Here is a 9032-nt window from a genome sequence, read left to right as displayed (position 1 = left end):
ATCAAGCTAGTGACATTAAAGAAGCGCTTGTTGGGAGGCAACCCAATGTTATATTTATCTATTTTCCTTTGTTATTTTATGTTTTCTATAGGTTGATGATCATAGGAAGTCACAAAATCAATTGAAAAAGAAAAAACAACATGAAAAATAGAAAGAAAAAAGCACACCCTGGAGGAAAACTTGCTGGTGTTTAAACGCCAGTAAGGGCAGCAAATGGGCGTTTAACGCCCAGTCTGGCACCATTCTGGGCGTTTAATGCCAGAAAGGGGCACCAGACTAGCGTTAAACGCCAGGAAGGGGCAAGAAGCTGGCGTTAAACGCCAGAAATGGGCACCAGCCCGGCGTTTAACGCCAGAATTGGTAGAAGGAGCATTTTTGCTCGCCACTTGGTGTAGGGATGAATTTTCCTTGACACCTCAGGATCTGTGGACCCAACAGGATCCTCATCTACCCCACCACTCTCTCTCTTCTTCACCCATTCACCAATCACCTCAACACCTCTTCCCCAAAAACCCCTCACCTATCAAATCCTACTATTCTCTTCACCGCCCATAATGGCCGAACCATACACCCCCTCTCCACTCCTATATAAACGCATCTTCACTCCTTCATTTTCACACAACCTAAACACTACTTCTCCCCCTTGGCCGAACCACAAAGCCACCTCCATCTCCTCTATTTCTTCTTCTTCTACTCTCTTCTTTCTTCTTTTGCTCGAGGACGAGCAAACCTTCTAAGTTTGGTATGGTAAAAGCATTGCTTTTTGTTTTTCCATAACCATTTATGGCATCTAAGGCCGGAGAAACCTCTAAAACGAGGAAAGGGTAGGCAAAAGCTTCCACCTCCGAGTCATGGGAGATGGAGAGATTCATCTCAAAGGTGCATCAAGACCACTTCTATGAAGTTGTGGCCAAGAAGAAGGTGATCCCCGAGGTCCCTTTCAAACTCAAGAAGGGTCAACTTTGATCAAAGGTTGGACCAAGTCCTCATGGATACCACTAAGAAGAGGATGGAGCAAACAAGAGATCCCACTCATCATAAAATCCTGAGATGCCTCAAGGGATGCACTTTCCTCCACAAAACTATTGGGAGCAAATCAACACCTCCCTAGGAGAGTTGAGTTCCAACATGGGACAACTAAGGGTAATGTAACAACCCTGATTTTTGAGTACGCGAGATCTTTTCTGAAAGTACGAATTTCTCCGGAAGATCAGTAAAGGGAACACCTTTGTTATATCATCAAGCATCTCAATCCTCATTATCATTATGTCATCCTTAAGATAGAACCTCCTTTGAGGCAAGCTCGATAATGCAATCGTGAAGAACCTAGTTTTTAAACCGTATCGGTTGGCAGTTTTGATTCTGATTCTCGTAAATAGTCTTTGTTTGACGAACCGGACTCGATTCATGAGAGGATAGAGATAATAGTATAATATTATCATTATATTAGTATTAGAAAATGCTTGAATGATATTATAAGGTTACCTGGTCTGTTTTTGTTAAAAACAGAAAATCGGTTTAACCGGGTTTATGGTTTACTGGTGCAGCTTAGCACCAGCAATCTCTAATGACTTTAGCAATGCTAAGGCTTCATTATACATGTTCTATTCTCATAATAAATATGTTACTAGTGTCATTTATGCTAGTAGCTCAGAAAATAATTTTTAGAGATGTTTTTACGAGTGTTCCGATACACATAGTTTTAGTAGTTGTACACCAGAGATATTTTAATATTATTTTAATCCACCTCCAAGCCAACCAATCACAACTCACCCTACACCCCCAAAACCCCCAAGGCTGCCTCATTTGCTCATTGTGGCCGAAAATCACCAAGAGAAAAAGGAGAGAAAGTTCTTGGTTCATAAATCTTCAAAGCTTGATTTCTTCTGAACCAAAACTCAAATCAAAATTCCGATTTCACCAAAATGACCCTCTCTTCTTCCTCTACATAACCATATAACATATCAAGGCTGGAAATAAGGTGAGATGGCTGTCTCCCTCCCTCTTCAATTCGGTTTTCAAGGAAAACCATGCTAAACATGTATTTTCTGGATGTTCTTCCTTAGATCTCTTGCTTAGCCTGACTTATGAGCCAAGAATCTTATATTCCCAGCATGTTTAAGGTGATAAATCCCTTCCTAACATGTTGATTAAGGTTTGGTCAATTGAGGTTTTATGGATTCAAAGTTGTTCTTGATGTGTTTTAGTAGGAAAAAGTGCAAAAAGAACACCTAAAATCATAACCGGATTTGAGGCAGCAAATCAAGGTAGAGTTTGGTAAAATTAATCTTGATTAATACCAATTGGTGCGCTCTTAATTGCGTTGGAAAGTAGACATCCTGGGCTTTCCAGCAATGTATAATAGTTCATACTTTGTCCGAGATTTGATAACGAAAACTGGTGTTTTAACGCCAACTTCTTACCCTTTGTTCCAAGTCAGCTCAAGAATTCTGGCGTAAAACGCCGGAACTGGCACAAGAATGGGAGTTAAACGCCCAAAGTAGCACAAAAGCTGGCGTTTAACTCCAAGAAAAGTCTCTACACGAAAATGCTTCAATGCTCAGCCCAAGCACACACCAAGAGGGCCCGGAAGTGGATTTTTATGTCATTTACTCATCTTTGTAAACCCTAAGCTACTAGTTCTCTACAAATAGGACCTTTTGCTATTGTATTATATATATTTTGATCACTTTAGATCTCTAGATCATCTTTGGACGTCTAGTTCTTAGATTATGGGGGCTGGCCTCTTGGCCATTCCTAGACCTTGTTCTTATGTATTTTCAACGGTGGAATTTCTACACACCATAAATTAAGGTGTGGAGCTCTGCTGTACCTCGAGTATTAATGCAATTACTATTGTTCTTCTATTCAATTCAGCTCATTCTTTGTCTAAGATATTCATTCGCACCCAAGAACATGATGAATGTGATGATTATGTGACGCTCATCATCATTCTCACTTATGAACGCGTGCCTGACAACCACTTCTGTTCTACAAGCAAACAAGGCTTGAATGTTTATCTCTTGGATTTCTTAACTGGAATCTTCGTGGTATAAGCTAGAATTGATGGCGGCATTCAAGAGAATCCGGAAGGTCTAAACCTTATCTGTGGTATTCTGAGTAGGATTCAAGGATTGAATGACTGTGACGAGCTTCAAACTCCTGAAGGCTGGGCGTTAGTGATAGACGTAAAAGAATCACTGGATTCTATTCCAACCTGATTGAGAACCGATAGATGATTAGCCGTGCTATGACAGAGCGCGTTGAACATTTTCACTGAGAGGACGGGACTGTAGCCATTGACAACGGTGATGCCCAACATACAGCTTGCCATGGAAAGGAGTAAGAAGGATTGGATGAAGACAGTAGGAAAGCAGAGAGACGGAAGGGACAAAGCATCTCCATACGCTTATCTGAAATTCTCACCAATGAATTACATAAGTATCTCTATCTTTATTTTATGCTTTATTCATAAATCATTTATAACCATTTGAATCTACCTGACTAAGATTTACAAGATGACCATAGCTTGCTTCATACCAACAATCTCCGTGGGATCGACCCTTACTCGCGTAAGGTTTATTACTTGGACGACCCAGTGCACTTACTGGTTAGTTGTGCGAAGTTGTGATAAAGAGTTGAGATTGCAATTGAGCGTACCATGTTGATGGCGCCATTGATGATCACAATTTTGGGCGGTTTTCAGGCAGCGCGTGAGGGCGCATCTGGTGGCTGCTCGTGGCAAGTCTGGATGCATTAGAATCGCGACGACGAGACAAACATGGTGGTAATAGCGGTGACGAACCAAAGTGTCGGAAAAGGATAAAAAAATGAGACCAAAGAACACGGCCGGAAGAGAAAAACTAAAGGGATATGAATGAATTTTCATGGAAAAAAGAACCTATGATCTTGATACCATGTTAGAAACAAGAGAGTAATATGAAGAATGTATTATTGAGTGTGTGTCGAAATGTACAATGTACAAGAGTATATATAGGTGCTAGAAAAATCAAAGTAATAAAAGCATACATTCTTATAACCAATATACAGAAATGCTATATAAATGATACTATTTGATCTAAATTGATTCTAATTATACTTTAACACGTAGTAAAAACGTACAATTAGAGGCAATTACCTACAATTCAAATAACCAGCTATTCAATCTAGCCACACAAATTGATTCCTAAAAACCAGTACCTACTGAATATAGTCCCTAATACGTTGTCATCATTTTAAAAGCCTTAACCTCCTTATTCAAGTATCATATATCTCTTAGAAATCTCTTGAAATAAGTAATTACTTTCACAAGCATTACATTCTGTAGAAATCATTAGAATTCAGCAACAATAGAAAAATCACATAACAAATAAAATTATCAATTATATTATCAATAATACGAAGAAAAGAATAGAGACATACAGAGAAGTGCTGATACTATGAATTTGCGGCTTGGTAAAGAGGCGAACCCTAATTCAAAATGGAGATCAATGGTAAAGAGAGGATGAAGAGGCGAACCAGAGGCAAACAAAGGGAAGGATCGAGTAGAAATAGCAAGGATCGAGTAGTGACGGCAGGGATTGAGCAACAATGGCGATGATGGACTCCTAGGAGCGATGTCTAGGAACGACGGGGAGGAGCGACGGAGAGGAGCAACAGGGAGGAGTGACGGCGAGGAACAACTGCGAAGAGCGACAGCTAGGAGGCAGGAGCTTGCAGCAACCGCAGCAGAGAAGTAAGCAACAATGCCGAAGGAGAACAAAGTAGCGAAGATGAGTTGCGATGCCAATGAAGGTAGTAAGAACGCCGGAGGGAAGAAAAAGAGACGACAATGACGACAGTTATGTGAGTTTCTTACTTGAGAGTTCGTAATGTTTTTTTAAAGATATTAGGTGTATTTTTTTAAGATATTAAGTGGGAGAATATTAGTTGAGTAAATAAAAAATTTGGTTGGAAGCTTGTATGTTGCAAAAAAAAATATTTTTTATTCATTTATAAAATATTTTATGAAATTCGCAGAAAAATTTAAGGAAAATAAAATTTGCAAATTTTGTAACAAAATTTTTACAATTAAAATCACAATCATAAAATTTGCAGTAAAATTTGAGGGAAATGAAATTCGCAACTAACTCTGCAGCAAAATTTTTGCAATTAAACTCGTAGCAACTAAATTTGCAGCAACATTTGCAGGTGATTAAAGTTGTAGCAAATTCTACAACAAAATGTTCGCAACTAAAATCGCAAAAACGAAATTTGTAAGAAAGTTTGTAGGAAATAAAATTCGCAACTAACTCTACAACAAAATATTTACAACTAAAATTACAACAATGAAATTCATAACAAAATTTGCAGAAAATAAAATTCGCTACTAATTCTGCAAAAAAAGTTTTACAACTAAAACTGCAGCAATCAAATTCGTAATAAAATTTGCGGATAATGAAAGTCGCAGCAAATTTTGCAACAAAATCTGTAGCAATGAAATTTGCAACAAAATTCACAAGAAAGTTTATTCGCAGCTAAATGCGCAATAATATTCTCGTAACTAAATCCGCAAAAACTTTCGTAACAAAATTCGCATAAAAGTGAAATTCGCAACTAAATTTGCAACAAAAGGTCGAAGCTAAATCTGCAAGTGTTGTTGCTATAGATTTTGCTGTGAATTTGACATGACTTAAATTTATTGCCAAAATTACCTACAGATTTTGATGCGAATAATTACTTGCAAATTTTTTTGCGGTAACGATTTCCAAGTAATGTTCCCTGCCTTCTGTTGTAAAAAGTAGCTACAAAATTTGTTGCAAATTTGAAATTCGCAACAAAACTTTTACATATATTATCCACGAAATGATAAATTTGCAGCAAAATCTGTAACAAATTTTTGTGAAAAAAAAAATTCACAAGTAATATCCGTAGCTATTTTGCTATTTTTTAATAGTCGAAGTCTTGTTTCTTTTCTAGAGCTTGATGAGATGTGGTAAGTTGAAAAAAGTATGATAATATTTTTAATTTTGTTTTTTGGATTCCTAGAAGTTATTGTGTTTCTAACTATTATGTGTTCATGTGGTATAGAGTGGACCTAAATTGAGATGCACATTGTGAGAAAATTTCGCAAAGTAGTTCATTGAGTACATGAAAAATCACCCAAATTGACAGTATATTATTATACTGCAATTTGAAAAGCTCAAGAATTTTGACTGTAAGTATATTTTTTTATAGTATTTTTAGACATACATACATAACTATACATTTTAACCAATGTATTATATTATAATTTTTTTAGGATTAATGAGAATTTTAAATGCCAATTATAGATCCAAATTTTTTATTAATGAAAATTTTTGGGAAGTACAAAAATTTAGTAAAAAGTACCTATTTGATTATTTTAAATTCTTAAAGAAATTCCACTCATGAATTATAAAGCAAATTGATAATGCTTAACTGAAGCTCCTCAAATTTTTTTATTGCAAAATTAAAGAATAGCACATTTATTCTATAGTTACAATATGTGAAATAGTGATTTATCACAATTTTAAATTTGTAGACTTTTTCAAGGAGATACAAACTCAGGTCAAACCCTCACTCCACTGTTACATGCCAAATATACCTATTAGAAGAAGATTTCTTAAAAATAATTGAGTATAAATCTATTGCCGATCTCAAGAATATTCGATAGATTTATATAATATTATTTTGTTGATAAGTAAAATCTCACATGTCTTTTTGAGAATTTTTTTAATAACAAATTTTTAATGTTCTTTTAAAATGGATTTTATATTACAATTGGAACAGTAAAAGAGGTTGAGATCGAATATGGGTTGTGGTACCATGATTGTAAAGATCGATTATTTGCTAGGTCCTTGGCGGATATCAAAGGGAAATACAAATGTGATGGCTGTATGTATGTGGAGAGAAATAATTAGAATTTTCATCTAGATTTGTGGTCATTCAGCAAGTTTTTAATATTTAAAATATGATATGATTAGTATGGCATATTATTGAATTTCTCTAACCTACATATACATTTATGTAGATAACAAATACATCTTATAGTTGTTAATGATACTGATGCTATCTCTTTCATAGTGTTTGAGCATGAGGCTCAAATTTTTTGAAAAAGAGTTGTAATGAAATGTGTCATTCTATATTTGAAAAGGTTCGTTTAAATTAAATTTAAGAGTAGTTGAATATTATATTTTCATATTACTCTAATAATTAATATAATTGTTTTATTTTATTGTAGGGTGTGAGTGTATATGTTTTTCCTGAAGATATATATACATTTAGAGACAAACTCATACTTTTTAAGGTGAATGTCAAGGTTCAAAATATTAATTTTTATCAACCATGCACATATCTTGTGAACAGGATGTCCTAAGATAAAAAATTAATTTTGACATTCAAGGAGAAATACAAGAATGAATCGGTGAGTATAAATGTAGAATTCAAAATTTAACAAAATATTCAATTTTAGCATGTATTATTGGATAATATTCTTTTGTTTTTTTTTTAAGTCATATGTTTGGAGAAAAATTCTGACTTAATAAGTTTTGGTAACACATCTAAGACATCGAAGGCATAAATTAATTTCTTAAGACTCCATTCATATTTTTAGATATATTAATAAATTTGACTATTTTGGTTAAATTTTCAAATATACTATTTTGAATTAAAAATTATTATAAAAATATCTATTTTTAATCAGTATTTTTCGTAGCCAATATAAAATTTTAGTGACCTAGAAACTCTCGAGGCATTGGTTCTCAAAACAAAAAGCCGCATCTGATGTGGAACACACCATTGTAAGAGGAATGTCGAGATCTAAGACATCCAATGTCAAAACGAAAAGGTTGGTGGAAAAAAGGATAAAAGAGGTAAAACTACTATAAAAATGACTATTTTGCATGATGAATTTTGTTAAAATAAAAACTATTAGCTACTCTTATTTATATGCTATTTTAAACTACTAGATTTTTAATTTATGATTTATTTTTTTATTTTGGGATATTAAGTATAATTTAATGTTGGTTTTGTATTTGCTAAACACTATAAATTTGATAAATGTTCTTTTTATTTATGATATATATTGTTCTATTAAATTATATTATTTATATGGTTTAGAAATTTATTTATTAGAAATTAATTATATTTTTATTTATGACATTTAAGTTATTTACTAGCTGTTCGTCTGCTCGGGTTCTTGATGGGTCGGGTTGAGATGGTAACGGAACAGGTGTGAAACAGAGTCGGGATCTGAGCACGAGCTGGATGGTGGAGCCTGGTTGTGACGTCAGCTGGACGGTGGGTGGGGTCACCTGCAAAGACACTCCAAAACTTAAGTCAGTATCCGTACAAGGTGGATAATTAGGATAGGAATAGTAACGTACCTCTGGAGAGGGGTAGGTCCCTCCCCTTTTATAATCTGTATCTGGGTGGGCCCTTTGTGGTCAGACACCCTATTCACCTCTTTGGGCTTCTATTGAATCGAGAAATAGGTTTGATTGTCCATCTTTTTGATAGAATATATATAAGATATCCTACGGATAATTCAAATCGAACCAATTGGATGTCCGACTCGGGCCTATATGACATGACCGATCAATAAAAATACTCTCCATCCTTCTGGAAGCTTCTGCTAGCTGTCCAGGTTCTTTGTGGAATGGGAGGTGACGTGCGGATCACCTCCTCGCTCGAGTCAGCGGACCCGTCCGGTCGGTGGGTCATAACCTGACCCAGCTTTTTAGTGGACTGAGCCAGAATAGCGCTCCCAACGTGCCAACCGTGAGGATGGAAGCTAGTGGTTGGCGTGTTCGATTCATTCGCATCTTCCTCGATTGAGTCCTCCTGGGCTCAGGAGTCCGTCGATTGATTCCGTGCCCCCAACGCGCGAGTTGCCCTTGTTCGTTGCTTAGGACATCGCTTTGGTTTCTATGTCGAGCATTTAATGCTCATTATGATTTATTTGGAACCCAAAGAAAAAGTCCACTTTACCCCTGACTTTTCGTGCTTTCCTCCGACGGTAGCTATTTTGTATC

Source organism: Arachis duranensis, chromosome 3 (genome assembly GCF_000817695.3).
Source record: "Arachis duranensis cultivar V14167 chromosome 3, aradu.V14167.gnm2.J7QH, whole genome shotgun sequence".
NCBI classification, from domain to species: domain Eukaryota; kingdom Viridiplantae; phylum Streptophyta; class Magnoliopsida; order Fabales; family Fabaceae; genus Arachis; species Arachis duranensis.
This window is presented reverse-complemented; position numbering follows the sequence as displayed.